This window comes from Hyperolius riggenbachi, chromosome 12, assembly GCF_040937935.1.
Source record: "Hyperolius riggenbachi isolate aHypRig1 chromosome 12, aHypRig1.pri, whole genome shotgun sequence".
NCBI classification, from domain to species: domain Eukaryota; kingdom Metazoa; phylum Chordata; class Amphibia; order Anura; family Hyperoliidae; genus Hyperolius; species Hyperolius riggenbachi.
In genome coordinates this window covers 174,331,607-174,354,152 of record NC_090657.1, presented here as the reverse complement: position 1 = coordinate 174,354,152, position 22,546 = coordinate 174,331,607, and the positions used below count along the sequence as shown (strand labels likewise).

The following is a 22,546-nucleotide window of genomic DNA, read 5'->3' as shown; positions in this document are numbered from 1 at the left end:
GTCCCAGTGTCACCCATCTGGGGCCTGCACCAGAATTACAGGAGAGCAGCTAATACCCAGATATTCCATTACTGGAGGAGAGGGGGGACCGGCTGCAGAACAGGACAACGAACACTTGATAAGCCTATCCCAGTTTCACCCATCTGCGCAGAGTCAGGACAAGGTCCTCCAGCACCCAAGGCTGAGACACCAAAGTGCGTCCCTCCATCCCTTCCACCCCTGTCGTCACACACTGATTGCTATTAGACTAAGTGGGCCCCCAACATCTTAATCTCTAGTTATCTGACTTGCGGTCACTGCCATGTATCCACTTTTCTTATTTCTCTCTGCTTCAAACACAGTAGGGGAATGGTAGCTGAGTGAGTTGTGCACCCCCTCCTACACTGCGCCCTGAGGCTGGTGCCTCTCTCGTCTCTTCCTTGGTCCGGCCCTGCATCTGCGGCCCATTTGAGAATTACAGGAGAGCAGCTAATATACGGATATCCCATTACTGGAGGAGAGGGGGGACTGGCTGCAGAACAGGACAAAGAACTCCTGATAAGCCTCTCCCAGTGTTACCCGTCCGTGGCCCACACCAGAATCACATGAGCGCAGCTAATATCTAGATATTCAATTACTGGAGGAAAGAGGGGACTGGCTGCAGAACAGGACAAAGAGCTCCTGATAAGCCTGTATTCTGCCATTTTAGGGGCAGATCTTCCCTTATTTTTTGTTTTTCTAGAAGCATCCCCAATGTCCACACTACACACACGCACGGGTGGCTGAGCAGCTGACATGGCTTAAGTTGAAATGGGGCCCTAGGCAAGGTAGTAGCTTTGGATCCTCCCTATGGTCCTTTTGGAAATTTAGGATGGGGGAAGGATCAGATGAAGTGGCAGTTGGGTCACCTGACATCTACTGGACCCCTGGCACCTGCCTGTGTTGCCTGGTGGATGATCCTGCTCTGCTGTGCATTAGCATGGAGCCGCACATGCACAGGGAAACAGCTGAGACCAAGCATCTGGGTGATACTGTGCAGGTGTGGCCCGTACTGTGCGCCTGCGCAGAGCGGTCGCCCTTGTGCACGGAAGGGAGCGCAGCTGTGAACAATCTTCAGCTATAGAGGACCTGTACTCATAGTTACATAGTTATTTTAGTTGAAAAAAGACATACGTCCATCGAGTTCAACCAGAGAACAAAGTACAACTCCAGCCTGCTCCCTCACATATCCCTGTTGATCCAGAGGAAGGCGAAAAACCCTTACAAGGCATGGTCCAATTAGCCCCTAAAGGGAAAAATTCCTTCCCGACTCCAGATGGCAATCAGATAAAATCCCTGGATCAACATCATTAGGCATTACCTGGTAATTGTAGCCATGGTTATCTTTCAACACAAGGAAAGCATCTAAGCCCCCTTTAAATGCAGGTATAGAGTTTGCCATAACGACTTCCTGTGGCAATGCATTCCACATCTTAATCACTCTTACTGTAAAGAACCCTTTCCTAAATAAATGGCTAAATAGATAAGTATCAGCCTAATAACCATGATGTGTTTACAAATTACCTGCTCTGCCGAGGCAGCCAGGTGACACAGCTGAGGGATATAATCAAATGCATTTCTCTGTGTTTTCCTTCTGTTCTGTGCAAGAGTTCAGGTTCACTTTAACGTCGAAGATTGCAAAAGGAGTCCCAGTGCAGAAATGGAGGGTCTTTGGAAGATCAGGGCAGCCTGACCATCCAGAGACTTCCCCCTTCTAAGGTATTTCTTTTATGTGACTTCAGGTTCACTTTAAATTACAGCTGGGACCATTATTATTATTATTATTATTATTATTTAGTATTTATATAGCGCCGACATATTACGCAGCGCTGTACAGTGTATATATATATATATATATATATATATATATATATATATATATATATATATATATATATATCTTGTCACTAACTGTCCCTCAAAGGAGCTCACAATCTAATCCCTACCATTGCCATATGTCTATATTATGTAGTGTAAGTACTGTAGTCTAGGGCCAATTTTAGGGGGAGCCAATTAACGTATCCGTATGTTTTTGGAATGTGGGAGGAAACCAGAATGCCCGGAGGAAACCCACGCAGACACGGAGAGAACATACAAACTCTTTGCAGATAGTGCCCTGGCTGGGATTCGAACCAGGGACCCAGCGCTGCAAGGCGAGAGAGCTAACCACTTCGCCACCGTGCTGACCATTAGATCACTTACAGCGGGGGTGCCCAATACGTCGATCGCAATCTACCGGTAGATCTGTCATATTTTACTGTATGCCGTAGTGCAGTAGATCACTGTGACCGGATAGTTCTCAAAGTAGCTCGCGAGCGGAAAAAGTGTGGGCACCCCTCACTTAAAGGAGTTATCAGGCTTCTATAAGTAAAATAAGGGCTAATTACCCGGGGCTTCGTCCAACCCCAAGCTCCCAGCATGTCCCTCACCACAGCTCCGCCCACAGCCGTTTGCAGTAGTTCTCCAGCTGTGTGAAGCAACCTAGCACCAGCAGGGGTGGGGGTGTTAGGGGGCTCACATGCTGTAGCTCAACATTATTGCAAGCACACCAGCATAGTAACAATATTAAACACCACACATGCCCGGTTTTACATAACAGGAGCCTATAGGCACAGGTGTCCTGGAACCTTAGACTTCCCCTTCCATGAACCTACAAACCCTGCCGAACTGCACAGCAAGTGTGCTGTACTTTTCTTCCCCGACATAGCTACAGGTGCCCCTTAGCATTAGAGAGCAAGAGATACCCTCAGTAATAAAGGATACCAAAGCCGAATGAAGGAGAAACGGGGGGAGCAGGCATGTACAGGGAGCTGTCCTGATGCCCACCGTTCCTTGTTCTCCTCTGTCCCCCTCCTGGCAGCTAAATGCCCCCCCCCCCCTCCCCCTCCCCCGGCAGCCTCTTCCGGGTTGCCGGAGTCAAGCATTAGCGTGCAGATGCTTGCCCGGCTGTGCACATCCTACAGTGTGCGCCCGCGGCCTGGAGTACTATGGGCATGACGTATTGCGATTTGGAAGGAAACGACTGTAGATTATTCATCGTCCCCATACATGGAGTCAAAAATATATAACCTATCTGATTATGTCAGATAAAATCAATCTGCAGAACAAATCCATAATCGTGTCAACAATATCATTATTTGTTGTCACTTGCCACCATACACAGTCTCAAATTTCAACCAATCCAAACGCAAATTTTGGATCGGAAAGGTCAACTGTTCCCTAAAATTGTACTGTTATTGGAACTGCTACAGGTATTCGGTTGAATAGGGTGGTCTTTGGTCAGTTCTCCAGCAACTGATGACCACACATGGAACTGAACACAGGTATCCCGTTGGGCGGTTGTGGTTGGCGGTTGCTAGGCCGTCCACCTTCTTAGGTTAAGTCACTGTACCGCACTAGCTGGTCAGTGGCACACAGTTCAGAGTCATCTGTCGAGGTTCCCTTTAAACAAGGCGACCGTGCCTTGGAGACCTCTGATCTCTCTGCCCGTCAGAAGATTTGCAGGTTACAGGAAAACAGAAAGGCGACAACACAGCAGAAACAGTCCCGCTTGCTGCAGCGCTCACCAGAACATTTATATACGGATGCAGCACGCGCTCATGTGTGGCTCTTACAGGGAGGACTTCATTAAATGCTTTAATAGATTTTTATGGGACTTGTCAGCCTTGCGAGATGTTATGAAGCACAAATGTGTTTTCTTTGTGCTGAGAATTTCAATGTCAGCTCTGTTGTGGGGTGTGGAGGAGGGGGGCCTAGAGACGAGAGGCAAGATGGAGATGCAGGATGAACACGATCAGATGCTTCTGCAGAACGGTGCTGAGAGGAGAAGGTTGTGGTCTGCTTACGGGACGTCGGGATCATCTGAAATGGATTATTACCCTATTCTAGGCTTTAGGGCTGGGGAACCACTAAGAGTGCTTTTTCGGCAATTGCAAGGGCCCACAATTTTGTGTGGCCCACTTTCACTTTCGTGACCTCTGGGTCATGACGCTGGAATGAGAGACTGTCTCTCATTCACAGCGTGCATGGAGGCGAGGCAGGGGGTGTGGCCAGGGAGAGAGAGCTGCCCAATGGCAGCTCTGGAAAGCCTGCAGGAATGCCCTGGTGGGCGTTTTAAACAGGGTATCCTTCTCCCTGTGTTTACCTCCAAGATGGCGACAAATATTGTCGTTAATCTCAGGGGGCTATACCGCGGCGGTGGGGGAGCAGAGAGTACCGGTGTGGGGACACAAAGGCATGTCATGAGGCAGAGAACATGCCTCTCTGTCCCATCTGCCCCCCCATGGAACCGCCTCGGGTTCTCTTTAAGCTCCGCCTTATGGTGTGTACACACGCACAAGTACTGTTGCCTGCAGCAGTCGGGACTCAATCCCTTGGATGACGATTTGGGGCTCAGCTTCTTTCTGGTGCGTGACTCAAGACACTACTGATGCATGAAAGATCAGCAGGATAGCCAGGCAACTGGTACTGTTTAATAGGAAATAAATATGGCAGCCTCCATATGCCTCTCCCCTTGGCTTCCCTTTAAATAATGCTATGAGTGCTGGTTTTAGTCATTTCCGTGTCTCTTTCCTCCGGGTGGGAGATCAGAGGCAGCCCTCGTTACGGTGAGCGATGTATGTCAGCCATCTTCGCTGGCACTTGATGTCTTTGTCACTCTCAGTTCTCACAGAGGAGAGTCAATAGGGCAGCAGAGGACAGAAGAGACCTGGTGCGATCGCTGACCTCTGGGGTCACAGGGTTCAGGGCCAGCAGTTTAGATCGGTCTATAGGGAGTGTGAATGAAACTGAGATCAGCCAATACATCCTTTATCACCGCTGCCATCTGGGATCATTCCCAATGCCTGGACCACCATGCTCTACTGCCGGGATCTGCTGCCACCTAGTGACCCACTGCTACAAGTACAGCTCCAGTTATGCATTTGATGATGATAGATGGGCAACGGACTCAACTTTCTGCAATTTCAAGTGCTATCAAAAATGAGGTTTCCATTTCGGTCTGCAGCTGCGTAAAGATTTCAAAAACTGACAATATAGTTTAAATTGCTCTCTTAGAAACTTTAGCAGTGGTGGTCTGTTTGGAGTACAGTTGCCGTTAGTCCTGACCGAAATCTGCCACGTTGTAACTATTGAAGCCTAAACAATCCTTGCTACGTAAAGAAATGAAGCCAGTAAGGTGATACGTTTATATTAAAGTGTACCCGAGGCAATAAATGACATAAACATGTATGTGCAGTGCCAAACATATTAACCACTTAAGGACTACAGGCTAAATGAATATGTTTAGATAGTAGTGTGTCTTTCAATTGCCTGGGACCAAAGCAAGGCAATCCCCCCAGCTAACAACTAGGTGAGAACACTAGCATGCAAGGGACCATTTGGTGGAGCACACTGCAGAAAGCAAGCCTAGAGCAACGTAAGGGGCAGACAGAGCGGAGCCACCCAGACCTGGCTATGACCAGATTTAAAATAACTGTACTTTCTCATGTTGCCTTTTTAAGAGTCACTGTACTTGTGCCTATATGAGAAGTATATCATGTAACTGCTAACGTCCTGCCGAACATTTTCATATCCCTTTTATGGGGCTGACATAAGTCGCAGCCCCGTTATTCAACTTCTCAGTAACAAAATGTCCTACACTATTCATGTCTGGTATTACTGTGATCCATATTCTTTGAGGTTGCAGAATTTGCTATTATTATTTGTGTGCAATGCATATTGCTGGGGATAGGGACCGGTCATATATTTGAGACTTTCCCCCCCAAATATAAGGGGCAGGTTAACCTCTAGAGCAGGGGTTGCCCCTGAGTTTCGCCCGCAAAGCTGAATCCTACATAAAGAAGAGACTGAAATCTCATCAGAGTTCTCCAGTTTAACAACACCTAAGGATTTAAACTAACAAGAGAACCCAGGGCTAAGTGCAAGAATGGGATGGGGAACAGTTTGTTAATGATTACTACTATTTAAAGCATCTATAGAAGTGAATATTACCAGCACATGACCAATAGAGAGCTAATACTGTGGTTGAGGGAGGGCCCTTTCGGGGCCTCTCTGGCTCAAGGGCCCCGGTGCGGTCGCAAAACTCTGCACCCCCTATTGCTACGCTACTGTCTCTGGTTCACTTTAAGTACTCAAGTACATTCCTACATTTGAGGAATAAATGGCTGCTTTTAAATGTCCGGAATGGTAATGTAAGGGTTATGCTCGCTTCACACTACCAGACCAAATGTCACGTTTACGGAGATTGAGCGAACAGGTCTCTAAGACCCTTGGGTGCGTGTGTGTGGTGCTGCATAAGCGCTCAACTGAACCGACCAATGTGGTGTATAGTAGAGGCCAGGATTGGAAGTTAATAATTGGGTTATATAATGAAAACAAACTGACAGGCTCAGTGTACAGCTTACATTTTTTTTAAACCTATTTGTGAACTCCTCCATGCTAACTAGTTACGCGACCAAGCAGCCACGCAAGATTGAGTGTAACCGGTCTATAAGACCCTTAGGTGTGTGGGTGCTGCCTGCGCGCTCAACTAAAGCAGACACCAGACAGGCTCAGCCTACAACCTATTTTCTTAAAGCATATATGTCAAATTTATTGTTTTTAAATTTGAAAGTTCTTTATGAAAAAAATTATAAAAACAACACAAATACATAAAAAAAACCAACAAAAAAACCCTACAATTCAATGTTATTTAAATTTAAAAACCATTTTTAAAAATAACAACAACAACAAATTACAGCAGGCCTGCCATTCGTGGTGGTGGTGTCACCAACTCCACTGCAGTGGAGGCTTGCCAGTTGCCATTGGTGTTAAGTGGGTGGCAGGCTGGCAGTAGGCCTGCCTGCCATTCGTGGTGGGGGTGGTGGTGGTGTCACCAACTCCACTGCAGAGCCACGCACTGGAGGCTTGCCAGTTGCCATTGGTGTTCTGTGCATGGCAGGCTGGCAGTAGGCCTGCCTGTCATTCGTGGTGGGGGTGGTGGTGGTGTCACCAACTCCTCTGCAGAGCCACGTGACTTGGTTCTGCACATGATGGCGCAGGTTTACACATACAAATTTAATTTGAGGGGAAAAAAATGTCAATGTTATTTATGAAGAAAATGTAATTGTTATTTTTTTAAAAATGCTATTAGTGCACTGGGATGTGGTGGGATGTGGAATAGGCTCTGGGGAGCTGAAGGTGATATACCTTCCCTGACTGTGCTGCTTTTAAATGCCCTTAGTGGTAATGCAAGGGTTGTGCCGGCTTCCTTCTGACAGACTAAATGCTGCAGTTACCAAGATTGAGCGCTTACAGGTCTGTAAGGCCCTTAGGTGTGTGGTGTGTGTGGTGCTGCATGTGCGCTCAACTTAACCACTTGATGACCACAGTGTTAAACTCCCCTAAAGACCAGGATCTTTTTGGCTGAACTGGGCTGTGCAGGCTTTTCAGCCTCCTGCACAGCCCAGCTAATAAGTATGGCGATCGGACTCACCTCCTATTTTTGTCCTTAAGGAGCGGTCCGATCGCTCCTGTCACATTTTTTTTTTCTTAGCCTGTATCAGGCTCTCTCTTTCTCCCTCCCCTTCCTTCTCCCCTCCGTGCATTACACTGAACACGACGGCGATCTGTCCTGTTCTCCATCTCTCATAGGCATCAGCCTTTGAGAGGATGGCGATCCCTGGCCAATCATAGGCCGGGGATCGCCGATCTCGTACAGCGCTGCCAGAGATCGCAGCGCTGTACGCTTGTAAACAAATGGGAATTCTTTCCCCTTTCGTTTACAAGCAGCCTGCTAGCCGCGATCATCGGCTAGCAGGCTAATCACGGAACTCCGCTCCGTGAACGGGCAGGGAACGATAGCGCATGCGCGTGGCCGTTCCCTGGGAAACTGCAGCCCCAGGACTTGACACCAATTGGCGTTAGGCGGTCCTGGGGCTGCCGCCGCGTTCACGCCCATTGGTCTTCAAGTAGTTAATGGACCAGTGTTACTACAAGTTCCACCAGACAGACAGGCTCAGTGTACAGCCTAATATTTTTTTTTTTTGGGGGGGGGGCTATTTGTGAACTCCACCATGCTAACTAGTTACGCGACCATGCAGCCATGCGACATTGGGCAGTAACAGGTCTGTAAGGCCTTTAGGTGTGCGGGTGCTGCGTGCACGCTCAAGTGAACGGATCAGCTTGGGCGTTGTTATTTATTTTAAAAAGTATTTGTTTTTTAGAAAAAAAATGTATATGTCGTTTACAATATATATTTTTTTAATATAGTGCGTGCTGCTCAAGTGAGCAGACCAGCTTGGGCGTTGTTATTTAAACACTTGAGGACCACAGTGGTAAACCCCCTATAGACCAGGCACATTTTTACTAAAATGGCCACTGCAGCTTTAAGGCCTATGAGTGCTGATTGCTCTCTTGTCCCCCAGGGGGACAGCGGTGTCACACGGCTGTCCCCAGTAAAGCACTGCTGCTAAACGCAGCGCTGTACATGTAAATAGACGGCGTCTCCCAAGCGGCAACTGCCGCCCGGTGACTGAAGGCGGGGCGGAGCTCTGCCCCTCGAGCAGGAGATGCGCGCGCAGCCTGCGCGCGATCTCCTGCAAAACAGAGCGCCTGGACTTTACGCCAATCTGCGTTAGGCGGTCCTGGGGCTGCCGCCGCGGCCAAGCCCATCGGCGTTAGGCAGTCAGCAGGTAGTTTAAAAAAATGTTTTAGGTTTTTGAGGGGAAAAAATTGCATATGTCATTTACAGAATGTTTTTTTTTTTTTAAATTACAATAAAACAGCACAGTGGCAATAAAATGCAGGCTACCTGACAAACCCACATGGTGTCCTTGGATCACTTCCCTGTGTTCAAACTGCTACTCTTAAAGTTATTTTTGAAAAAAATTATTCATAAAAACACCACAAATACAAAGTTTAAAAAACAAAAAACAAAAAAAACAAAAACAAATTTCAATGTTCTTTAAATTTAAAAACTTTTTTTTTTAAATTAACAATAACAATAACAAAATTACAGCAGGCCTGCCATTCGTGGTGGTGGTGTCACCAACTCCACTGCACTGGTCAAAAAATTCAGGATCCACCTGTGGAGTCCTGGAGTCTTGCTCTGGACCCTGTTGGTGGTCGCGGAATAGTCAGCCAGTCATGCGGCACGCAGAGATGCTGGGTGATGACTTTGGGCAGGCAGTTATTGTGGGGTGCCCGAAGCGGAGCAGGAGGAGGACGGTGAGTCAAGTAAGTTTCCTGCGGAAGCTGTAGAAGATGGGGTGCGCTGTGTAAGCCAGTCAACTACGTCCTCAGAATTCTGGGGGTTGAGGGTACGTGTCCTCTGAACACTGTGCATTCTTCCAGGACAACAGGAAATCGCATCAGCACGATCTCGCTGACACTTGCCTGCCTCTGCCTGTCTTTTTTTTTATTGGGGTACTGTGCCTGCAAGTGAAAAGTAATGCAGTGGAGGTGCTACTATGCCTGCAACAGAATATGGCAACAACAATAGCAGCAGGGCCGGATTTGTACTTTTTACCGCCCAAGGCCAACTATACCATTTGTATGGTTGTTATCTCTGTGTGCCCCATCGAGAATTATCCTTACTTTCCATTATTGGTGTCACAGACAATAACTATTTTAGTAATATGCGTATAGATTATATGTTATGTTTTGAACTTTTATGGTATGCTTGCCATCTTGTTAATGATGGACCCAATGTGTCACCATGAGAGTTAGGGTGCATACAGACATGCGACTATAGTCGTTTAAAACGATCGTTACCGATGGCATTGCCCGACGATCGTTCGTAAAAAGTGCACTAACGATCATTAAAACGACCGACCAACGAGATATGTCGTTGGTAAAGAACGATCCATTCTGCCAGATCTTTTCCAACGACCATCGTTCAAAAAGTAATGTCTGTACAACGATCGGTCGTTGATCGTTCGTTCTCAAAGCTTTGCACATGCTCAAACAGTTCTTTTTGACACTTGTGTTTGAAATCAGTTTATACATTATGTTGCGCACGCAACGCTCGTTCCAAGATCGTTCGTACACGAACGATGTTCAAAGTAGCCTTTCTTCAAACGATCATCGGCCGATACCTCCTTTAACATCGTTCGTCGTTCAGAACGAACGATCGTTATCGTATGTCTGTACGTACCCTTAGGCTGATGTGTACCTGCAGGATAGAGCTTACATATCTTGCAGGGACATCACAAGTACAGGACAGTGAGTTCAAAGGTTAAAGCTGTACTTGCAGATAAGGATGGCTGCATAGAACAGCTTTACTGCCACTTACTGAGCCGCCCCTAAACTTCTGGTGCCCTAGGCCATGGCCTATGTGGCCTTGCCAGAAATCCGGCCCTGAATAGCAGTAGTGTACACAGCTCTGGTTGTCAGTGGGCTGTGTAGTGACACACACCGAGATAAGCAGCAGTTCAAACACACTACAGTGATAATAACAGATTCCCTGGAGCAGTAGTACAAAAACTGTGCTTGTGTGTTATGTGGCACACAATTCAATGGGGTTGATTCACTATAACAAATAGCCTACCTTATCAGAGTTGACATGCCTTATCAGAGTAGCACAGTGAGAGCTACAAACTTATGCCTGCTAATTGGCGCTGCGTAATATGTTGGCGTTTTATAAATACAATAAATAAACAAATAAATAAATAATTGGCAATGATGAGAGCTCCACTCGCCCTGCCCTGAGCTCCTGCGGGTCCAATCACTTTAAAGGACATTATCCCCGCAGTTTGATTTGCCCAGTAGGCTGCCTGTCACTTGACACGAAACTTGACAGGCAGCCTATTGGGCCAATCAAAGTGCGGGGAGAATGTCCTTTAAAGTGATTGGACCCGCAGGGACTCACGGCAGGACGCGTGGAGCTCTCGTCATTGCCAATTAGCAGGCATACGTTCATAGTGCTCGTATGCTACGCTGATAAGGCATGTTAACTCTGATAAGGCATGTTTACCCTGAGAAGGCCTGCTATTTGTTATAGTGAATCAACCCCCATATCACTAGAAGTGGGCACAGGTGTGAGTCAGTGCCAGTGGGCTCTGTCTGCTGACTATCAGACAGACACTGAGATTATGCAACAGTTCAAACACAATACAGTTATAACAGATGCCCTGGAGCACTATTGTGCTTGTGTCTAATGTGACACACAATTATAGTGGGCACAGCTCTGGGTGGGTGCCTGAGGGCCGTGGAATGTCGCACACACACACACATTCACACAAAAACAAGACAGCAGAAGGATGAAGTAGCCCTCAGAAGGACTGCTTTGGGGTGCTTTAACAGCAAGTCAGTCAGCAAGGATCAAAATAAACGGGCCTAGCTAACGTCTTCCCTATCTCCAGCAAGCTCTGTCCCTTCCTCTCTCTATTCCAGCCAAACACAGACTGGAACATGAAGGACACGCCTGGACTGGGGCTGCGCATCCAAATAAAAGTAGGGAGCTGCAGGGAACTGGAGGATCATTCAATGATTGTGCGGGCACAAGGTGGCTGCGAAGGTCTGGTAGTCTTTTTTTTTTAGTTTAGGTTTCATTTAAAGGCTGAAGAAATGTACAGTTGTCAGAGCCGGCCTTTGGGGGGGGCAACTGGGGCGATCGCCCCAGGCCCCGCGCTTCAGCAGGCCCCGCGCCACTTGATCCCCCCCTTCCTGGCCGTGTGCCCGTGTGGCCAGCTGGAGGAGAGCAGAGAAGAGAAGAGGGAGAGCTGTGAGCAGCGATGGAGAAGGGGGAAATCTCCCCCCGTTCCCTCACCTTAGGGCTCTCCCTCCCTCGTTCGCTCTCCCCTCCGAACTAATGTGCAGGTGGCTGGCAGTGTGCGGAACTTACCTTCCGTCTCGCGCCAGCGCTGGAAGTTCTGGTGCCGTTGCTCTGGTCTGGACCAGACCAGAGTAGCGGCTAATCCATCCCGCGCCGACACTGCATCGAGACGGAAGGTAAGTCCCGCCCGCTGCCTGCCAGCCACCTGCACATAAGTTCGGAGGGAAGAGCGAGCGAGGGCCCTAAGGTGAGGGAAGGGGGGGAGATGGCCCCCCTTCTCCACCGCTGCTCACAGTTCTCCCTCTTCTCTGTGCTGCTCCCCTCCTGCTGGGGGCAAACCTGGTTACCTATTCTGGGATGTATACCCCTACCTACATATACTGGGCACATATAACCCTGACTATATATACTGGGGACATATACCCCTACCTACATATACTGGGCACATATACCCCGGCCTACATACAGTGGAGGAAATAATAATTTGACCCCCTCACTGATTTTGTAAGTTTGTCCAATGACAAAGAAATGAAAAGTCTCAGAACAGTATCATTTCAATGGTAGGTTTATTTTAACAGTGGCAGATAGCACATCAAAAGGAAAATCGAAAAAATAACCTTAAAAAAAGGATAGCAACTGATTTGCATTTCATTGAGTGAAATAAGTTTTTGAACCCTCTAACAATAAAAGACTTAATACTTAGTGGAAAAGCCCTTGTTTGCAAGCACAGAGGTCAAACGTTTCTTGTAATTGATGACCAAATTTGCACACATTTTAGGAGGAATGTTGGTCCACTCCTCTTTGCAGATCATCTCTAAATCCCTAATGTTTCGAGGCTGTCTCTGTGCAACTCTGAGCTTGAGCTCCCTCCATAGGTTTTCTATTGGATTAAGGTCCGGAGACTGACTAGGCCACTCCATGACCTTAATGTGCTTATTCTTGAGCCACTCCTTTGTTGCCTTTGCTGTATGTTTTGGGTCATTGTCGTGCTGGAACACCCATCCACGACCCATTTTCAGTTTCCTGGCAGAGGGAAGAAGGTTGTCGTTCAGGATTTCACGATACATGGCTCCGTCCATTTTCCCGTTAATGCGATTAAGTTGTCCTGTGCCCTTAGCAGAAAAACACCCCCAAAGCAAAATGTTTCCACCCCCATGCTTGACGGTGTTTTGGGGGTCATAGGCAGCATTTTTCTTCCTCCAAACACAGCGAGTTGAGTTAATGCCAAAGAGCTCTATTTTGGTCTCATCAGACCACAGCACCTTCTCCCAGTCACTCACAGAATCATTCAGGTGTTCATTGGCAAACTTCAGACGGGCCTGCACATGTGCCTTCTTGAGCAGGGGGACCTTGCGAGCCCTGCAGGATTTTAATCCATTGCGGTGTAATGTGTTTCCAATGGTTTTCTTGGTGACTGTGGTCCCTGCTAATTTGAGGTCATTCACTAACTCCTCCCGTGTAGTTCTAGGATGCTTTTTCACCTTTCTCAGAACCATTGACACCCCACGAGGTGAGATCTTGTGTGGAGCCCCAGAGCGAGGCCGATTGATGGTCATTTTGTGCTCCTTCCATTTTCGAACAATCGCACCAACAGTTGTCACCTTCTCTCCCAGCTTCTTGCTAATGGTTTTGTAGCCCATTCCAGCCTTGTGCAGGTCTACAATTTTGTCTCTGACATCCTTGGACAGCTCTTTGGTCTTTCCCATGTTGGAGAGTTTGGAGTCTGCTTGATTGATTGATTCTGTGGACAGGTGTCTTTTATACAGGTGACTAGTTAAGACAGGTGTCCTTAATGAGGGTGACTAATTGAGTAGAAGGGTCTAACCACTCTGTGGGAGCCAGAGCTCTTAATGGTTGGTAGGGGTGCAAAAACGTATTTCACTCAATGAAATGCAAATCAGTTGCTATCTTTTATTTAAGGTTATTTTTTTTCGATTTTCCTTTTGATGTGCTATCTGCCACTGTTAAAATAAACCTACCATTGAAATGATACTGTTCTGAAACTTTTCATTTCTTTGTCATTGGACAAACTTACAAAATCAGTGAGGGGGTCAAATAATTATTTCCTCCACTGTATACTGGGCACATATACCCCTGGCTACATATACTAGGCACATATACCCTGCCTACATATACTGGGACATATACCCCTGGCTACATATACTGGGGACATATACCCCTTGCTACATATACTGGGCACATATACCCCTGACTACATATACTGGGCACATATACCCCTGACTACATATACTGGGGACATATACCCCTGGCCTGGCTGCATATACTGGGCACATATACCCCTGGCTACATATACTGGGCACATATACCCCTGCCTACATATACTGGGCACATATACCCCTGACTACATATACTGGGGACATATACCCCTGGCTACATATACTGGGGGCATATACCCCTGGCTACATATACTGGGGACATATACCCCTGGCTACATTACCCCTGGCTACATATACTGGGGACATATACCTCTGGCTACATATACTGGGCACATATACACCTGGCTACATATACTAGGCACATATACACCTGGCTACATATACTGGGCACATATACCCCTGGCTACATATACTGGGCACATAAACCCCTGGCTACATATACTGGGCACATACACACCTGACTACATATACTGGGAACATATACCCCTGACTACATATACTGGGCACATATACCCCTGACTACATATACTGGGCACATATACCCCTGGCTACATATACTGGGCACATATACCCCTGGCTACATATACTGGGCACATATACCCCTGACTACATATACTAGGCACATGTACCCCTGGCTACATATACTGGGCACATATACCCCTGGCTACATATACTGGGCACATATACCCCTGACTACATATACTAGGCACATGTACCCCTGACTACATATATTGGGCACATATACCCCTGGCTACATATACTGGGCACATATACCCCTGGCTACATATACTGGGGACATATACCCCTGACTACATATACTGGGCACATATACCCCTGGCTACCTGTTCTCGGGACATCTCTACCCCTAGCTACCTGTTCTGGGGACATCTATACCGCTGGCCACCTATTCTGGGAACATCTATACCGCTGGCCACCTATTCTGGGGACACCTATAGACCTGGGGCTACCTATTTTTGGGGAACCACTGCTGTCAGATTGAGTGTATTTTGGGGAACTGCTGTCAGGTGAGAGGTGTCTACCATATTAAGGGGCATTCTGCCTATTTATGTGAAATGCTGTCTATTTATGTGCCTCATGACTGCTGAATTTGTCTTGTTGGGGGCCTCATGGTTACTGAATTTGTCTTGTTGGGGGCCTCATGATTTGTTGGGGGCCTCAAGATCGCTGAATTTGTCTTGTTGGGGGCCTCATGGTTACTGAATTTGTCTTGTTGGGGACCTCATGATTTGTTGGGGGCCTCAAGATTGCTGAATTTGTCTTGTTGGGGGCCTCATGATTGCTGAATTTGTCTTGTTGGGAGCCTCATGATTGCTGAATTTGTCTTGTTGGGAGCCTCATGATTGCTGAATTTGTCTTGTTGGGGGCCTCATGATTGCTGAATTTTGCAAGACAAAAGTTACTACAACAATGTGAATTTTGTGAAACGTGAACCTTAGAATTTCCAAATTAATTGAAGCATGAGCTCCCCCACCCCCGCACTTAAAACAACCATGCAAATGTTTGTTTTTATATTGGTTGGCTTAGTGGCCTTTACCTGACATAATTGTTTTCAAACAATAATAATAAGGAATACTGCATTAAAGGCGGACAAGCCCATGAACGTGGTGATACGGTCAGGGCCGTGCAGAGGGTCCTTAAGTGGGGGGTGCTCATATTTAAAAAAGGGGCCTTGCAACGCCTTTCCCCACATGCCCCCCCCCCTCGTTTCTGGCTAGGGGGGTATTGGTTTTCACGTGGCTGCTGAATGCAGATGCTGGGTGCCATCTAGGTTGTAATTTTAAGTACTGAGTGTCATGTGGGTTCTGGCTATGGTTGGGTATCGAGTGTCATGCGGGTGTTGATTGCAAGTAGTTAGTGCCATGTAAGATCTGGGTGCATGTACTGGATGTCATGTGGGTGCTGGGTGCAGGTACTGGATGTGACATGGGTGCAAATACTTAGCGCCATGCCTGTACTGGGTGCTGGCTATGGGTGGGCTTTGGGCATCACATGGGTTTTGAATCCAGGTACTTTGGGTGCGGGTACGGGTTAAGTGGGTGCTTGGTGCAGATAGTGGGGACCATGTGAAAGCTATGTGCAGGTGTGAGTACTGGGTGCAATTTTAGGCCTGGGTGCAGATACTTGGTGTCTCACACACACACATGCATACACCTTTATAGCAGTATCAGGCAGACTTTGTGTCTCCTTCCAAACATCTCTTTTGGCGCCACCACCCTCAAATCAGCAGTGATAGGTGCCCACTTTTAGTGGGTTAGAGTGGGCACAGTGGAGCCCACAGTGGAGGCACGGACTCGTCTTTCATTACTGGGACCTCTGTCCCTCTTGATCAGCACCCAAGCCTCTTTGCAGGCAAAGAAGAAGTGGTTGCCAATATGCAGTAGTTGCTAAGCATTAGTAGATGCAAAACTGCAGTAAGTGCCAAGGTGCAGCGGGTGCCCAGATGCAGTGGGTGGTAAGATGCAAAGGTTCACTTTGTGGTAAGTTGCAGTGGGTGCTGAGATGCCAAAGTACAGTCTGTGTCAAGCTGCTGTGGGAACCAAGGTCCAGTTTGTATTGGGTGTTTATTTGCAGTGGATGCTATGCAGTATTGGGTGCTGAATGAGTAGCAGATGGTAATAAACAATAGTGGGTGCCATATGAGCGTTAATTGGTACAGGGAGCCATGTGAGTGTTGGACATGAGTGAGTAGGGAGTGCCATGTGTGGTCTGGATGTGTGCCATGGGAGATTACCGAGTCTCATATGGGTTCAGACCAAGGGTGGGTACTGCGTGCTATATGGGTGCTGGCCATGGATGGGTACTGGGTGCTATTTGTGTGCTGGCCATGGACGGGTACTAGGTGTATATAATGGCTTTGGAACTTGGTGACGTGTGAGTACTGTGCCATGTGGGTGTTGATTATGGGGGTATGTGGGTCTTAGGTGCAAATAATGAGTGCCAAGTGGGTACTGGGAGTGAGTACATGGTGACATATGGGTGATGGGTGCTGGCTAGTGGGGTATTTGTTGTCATGTGGATGCTAAAGGCAGATGCTGGGTGCCATGTGGGCTCTGGGTGCTGGCACAGGGTGTCATGTGCATTCTGGCTGTATGGGTGTGTAGCAACCATTATGTAGGTGTTGATTGCAGGTACTCAATCCCTTGTGAGTTCTGGGTGCAAGTACTGGATGTCATATGTGAGTGCTTAGTGTTTGTGCTAGGCACTAAGTGGAGGTTTAGTGCAACTGGAACTACTGCAGATGAAGCATGTGGGTGTTGGGTGCAGGTACTGGGTATCACATAGGTGTGGATACTTGGTGCCATGTATGCACTGGGTGCTAGCTCTGGGTGGGCATTGTGTGTTATGTGGGTTCTGAGTGCAGGTACTTTGGGTGCTAGTACTAGTTATGTGAGTGCAGATCGTGGGTGCCATGTGGAGGCTGTGTGTGCAGGTGTGAGTAGTGAGTGCCATGTTGGGGCCAGGTGCAAGTACTGTGCCATGTGGGTGTGAGTAATGGGTGCCAGCTATAGGTTGAAGGGGTGCAGGTACTGGGTGTCATGTGGCTGTTTGATGCAAGTACTAAGTGCCGTATGGGGGCCAGATGTGAGTATTGGGTGCAGGGTGCTTGGTGCAAGTACTGGGTGCTTGCTATAGTGGGGTTACTAGTTGAGTGTAATGTGGGTGCTGAATATTGGTGGGATTGTTGTGGGTGCAGGGGGTGGGAGATCACAGTGGGTACTGCTATAAATGGCATAGTTGCTGCTAGGGGAGGTAGAGGTCAGTGTGGTTGCCGGGGGAGGTAGAGCTCAGTGTGGGTGCTGGGGGAAGGGTAGGTCACTGTGGGTGCTAGGGGGAGTAACTGTAGGTGCTGTGGAAGGTAGAGGTCAGTAATCAGTATGGGTGCTGGAGGAAAGGGAGGTCACTGTGGGTTCTTTGGGGGAGGTCACTGTGGGTCTTGGGGGAGGTAGAGGTCATTGTGGGTGCTGGAGGAAAGGGAGGTCACTATGGGTGCTGCTGTGAATGGCATAGTTGCTGCTAAAGGAGATAGAGGTCAGTGTTGGTGCTGGGGGAAGGGTAGGTCACTGTGGGTGCTGTGGAAGGAAGAGATCAGTATGGATGCTGGAGGAAGGGGAGGTCACTGTGGGTGCTGGGAGAAGTCAGTGTGGTTACTGGAGGAGGGAGTGGATGCTGGGTGTTGGGAGAAGCCACTGTGGGTGCTGGAAATAGGAGGTCACTGTAGGTGCCGCTTTTGGAATGGGAGGTCACTGTGGGTGCTGCAGGGGACAGAAGGGTAGCCACTGGGGGAGGGGAAGATCACTGTTGGTGCTGGGGGAGGGATAGGTCAGTGTGGGTGCTGGGGTAGGCAGGATCACTGCTAGAGCTGGGGAGGGAGAGGTCACTGTGGGTGCTAGGTGGAGGGAGAGGTCACTGTGGGTGCTAGGTGGAGGGAGAGGTCCCTGCGGATGCTAGATGGAGGGAAAGGTCACTGTCCGTGCCGGGTAAGGGAGAGGTCACTGTGGGTGCTAGGTGGAAGGAGATGTCACTGTGGGTTGTGGGGAGGGAGAGGTCAGTATGGGTCCTAGGAGGAGGGAAAAGTCACTGTGGGTGCTAGGTGGATGGAGAGGTCACTGTGGGTGCTAGGTGGATGGAGAGGTTACTGTGGGCGCTAAGGGAGGGAGTGGTCACTGTGGGTACTAGGTGGAGGAAGAGGTCACTGGGTGCTGGGGGAGGTTGAGGTCAGTATGGGTACTAGGTGGAGGGAGAGGTCACTGTGGGTGCTGGGGGAGGTAGAGGTCAGTATGGGTCCTAGGTGGAGGGAGAGGTCAGTATGCCACACTAGGATTCCTGTCTGGGCCTCTACACTTGAAAGTGTCCCAGGCGGGGCGGAGCTTCCCACGAGTGGGCATGGCTTATCATGATTGGGGGCAGAGCTTATTTTGTGCAGCGAGAGGGGCCTTTTTTGAAGATTTTTAAAAGGGGAGTGCCTGGGCACCCAGAGCACCCCCCTCTGCACGTGCCTGGATACAGTATATGGCCTACACTTATGGCTCTAGGCACCGCATGTGACACTCGCCCCAGGCCCCGCATACTCTAAGGCCGCCTCTGACAGTTGTAATAGAGAAAGTTTATATCAACTCTAGTTAGCTACTAACAATGATTTATGTGGCCTATGGGAGAAGGAGGACCTTATACAAATAGGCAGGCCGTGGGCTAAGATGTGGCCTCAGGGTCATACACTGGACATGACAGTTTTCCATTGATTAGGCCACTATATTGAACAGCATTCGCTACTGTGTAACTGTCTTTTTATGTTCGCAAAATTAATTGAACACTGGTGACACCTACTGGCAGATATTGACATTGCTGACAAATGTACTGTTCTAGGTGGATAAAAAAAAAGACACACCCAACTATGCGTATATTGAAAAAGGGCGCATGGAAAAAAGGGCGCGGGATGTAGCCGAATTTATAAGTTATAATGTAAAACAATGTTTTCCCTTAGTTGCGTTGTAAACGAAAATATAGTGCTGTATCGCTGTAATGAACGTATATTAAACGGAAAAATACCGTCTATAACAACAACCGTATTCTGTTGTAAAACGTCAAATTGCGTGTATAACATAAACGTATTGTTGAATGAAACGTGAAATGGCGTGTATAACCACAAACGGATAGTGTATTAAAACTTCAAATAGCGTCTATAATAAAAACGATATTTACACTGCTATTAAGCATAGTAATAGAATAGTAGATTTTAAAGGTATTTCACAGTAATTATACCTAACTGTAAGCTCACACAGATCTCTCCTTCTCCCTATCCCTTACACCTAGACCCCACCCTTTGTATTAATACACATAATGTAATAAATTGTATATATTACACATATTGTGCTGTAACTATATCTAACCTTACTCTCATACACAGCCCTTCCTGTACCTATCCCTAACCTCTAGACCCCCTGGTGGTGCCTAACCCTAACCACCCCCCTGGTGGTGCCTAAACCTAAGACCCCCCTGGTGGTGCCTAAAACTAACCCCCCCTGCTGGTGCCTAAACCTAAGAGCCCCCTGGTGGTGCCTAAACCTAAGAGCCCCCTGGTGGTGCCTAAACCTAAGACCCCCCTTCTGGTGCTTAAACCTAAGACCCCCCTGGTGGTGCCTAAAACTAACAAAACCCCTGGTGGTGCCTAAACCTAAGACCCCCCCTGGTGGTACCTAAACCTAAGACCCCCCTGGTGGTGCCTAAACCTAAGACCCCCCTGCTGGTGCCTAAACCTAAAACCCCCCTGCTGGTGCCTAAACCTAAGACCCCCCTGCTGGTGCCTAAACCTAAGACCCCCCTGGTGGTGCCTAAACCTAAGACCCCCCTGCTGGTGCCTAAACCTAAGACCCCCCTGCTGGTGCCTAAACCTAAGACCCCCCTGCTGGTGCCTAAACCTAAGACCCCCCTGGTGGTGCCTAAACCTAAGACCCCCCTGCTGGTGCCTAAACCTAAGACCCCCCTGCTGGTGCCTAAACCTAAGACCCCCCTGCTGGTGCCTAAACCTAAGACCCCCCTGGTGGTGCCTAAAACTAACCACCCCCCTGGTGGTGCCTAAACCTAAGATCCCCCTGGTGGAGCCTAACCCTAATCAACCCATAGTGCTGTATATTGCACTGTAACTATACATAACCCTCCCTATACCTATCCCTAACCCCTAGACCCCCCCTGATAGTGCCTAACCCTAACCAATAATTTGTATATTTTTAATACATTAAATAGTCTTAAAATGACGTATACAATATTAATATTATAACTGCATAACATTATATATCACGTAAGCATTAAAAAAAAATTCTTAAAACGGTAATATTAAAAACGATATTTTACTAACTATAATCAACACATTATAAGTGTAAAAAACAAAGTTAATACCAAGTATGATGTATTTCTAATACAATAAGGCTCAAAACGGTATTTATACATTGGTATTTAAGCATTATACGTATGTAAACGACTTTTAAATGTTAAAAGTAGTGTAAACGAACATTTACTTGTTACAGTCCTGCAAGCGCTCCTATAAACGAAATTTAAAAACGAAAAAATAAGTATAACACAACATGCACTGGCGTAACAATAGGGGATGCGACCCCTGCCATCGCGGGGGGGGGGGGGCCTAGGGCCCGCTCGGGGACTTTTTAGGGGCAGGAGGGGTCGCAGCATAAGAGGAGAGCTGTGGCCGCAGATCGGTGGGGAGCGGGGAAATTCCCCCCCCCCCCTTCCTCACCTCAGGCTCTCCTCTCAGCGCTCCCCCTCCTGCAAGCAATCATTGGTGGTGCTCGTGGCAGCGGCGACGGCGGCAGGCAAGCTGAGCACATACCTCCTTCTGGCCAGTCTCCGATCACTAAGTGCTTTATGGAACTTCCTGTGTAAACAGGAAGTTCTATGAAGCACTTAGTGATCGAAGACCTCCGGCCAGAAGGAGGTATGTGCTCAGCTTGCCTGCCGGTCTTCAATCACTAAGTGCTTTATGGAACTTCCTGTGTAAACAGGAAGTTCTATGAAGCACTTAGTGATCGGAGACCTCCGGCCAGAAGGAGGTATGTGCTCAGCTTGCTTGCCGCCGCTGCCACTAGCACCACCAATGATTGCTTGCAGGAGGGGAGCGCTGAGAGGAGTGCCCGAGGTGAGGGAGGGGGGGAATTTCCCCTCCCCACCGATCCCCTCCTCTTATGCTGCGACCCATCCTGCCCCCAAAAAGTCCCTGAGCGGGCCCTGGAGGGGGAGGGTCCCAGAATTTTTTTTACATTACCTGTTCCGGCCGGCGCGAGTCCCCGTTGTCTTCTTCTCCGCTCCGGCTCCGGCTACTGAACTTCCTGTTCGGGGGGAAGTTTAAACAGTAGAGGGAGCCCGAAGCGGAGAAGACCAGGGGACTCACGCCGGCCGGAACAGGTAATGTATACCCACTGTATTGCGTCGGTCGTCTGGCATTCGAACGCCGCTAACGACACACTCCCGACCCGCCGGCGACCGAGAAAAATCTTCCGCACGGATGGGTCGACGGGAATCAACGGGAACGATCGATTTCGGGCGGAAATCGATCGTTCTGTCAGCAGTGTGTGCGGCGATTTCACAGCTGTTTCGATCACTGTGATCGAAGCGGCTGTATATCGGCGGGAAAATCGTTAGGTGTATGGGCCCCTTGGTTGTGTAGTACGGATAATTACTAGAACATAAGTAGCAAAGAAAATATTCTCATTTTTATTTTCAGTTATATAGTTTTGTTTTTTAAAACACTGCATCATTCACTAATATTTGCAGTTTACACACTACTCCGCATTCTAAGTGATTTCACAGAGCAGGCTAATTAACTTTTGAACTGTTTTCTGCAGAAAAAAACAATGCAGTGCCAGACACTTGAGATAATAAGCTCCAGAAGACTGAGCTCTCTGCGACTTTGAAAGTCGTGGAGCTCAGTGGCTCTTTTGCATAAACAACAACTGGAGTTTAACTCTTCCTGTACTGGAAACAATATAAGCCTTATGTCTCTGCTGCTAATGTCTTATTTCTTAGCTGTACTACACATACAAATAATCATATCATAATTTTTGTATCA

At 48.0% G+C, this 22,546-nt stretch overlaps 1 protein-coding gene across 4 annotated transcripts in view; it reads right to left on the bottom strand.

Moving 5' to 3' along the window:
* The window catches only part of MYT1 (myelin transcription factor 1), a 485,419-nt gene that overhangs the window by 276,400 nt on the left and 186,473 nt on the right, over positions 1 to 22,546 (bottom strand). The gene's annotated exons all lie outside the window — the stretch shown is intronic.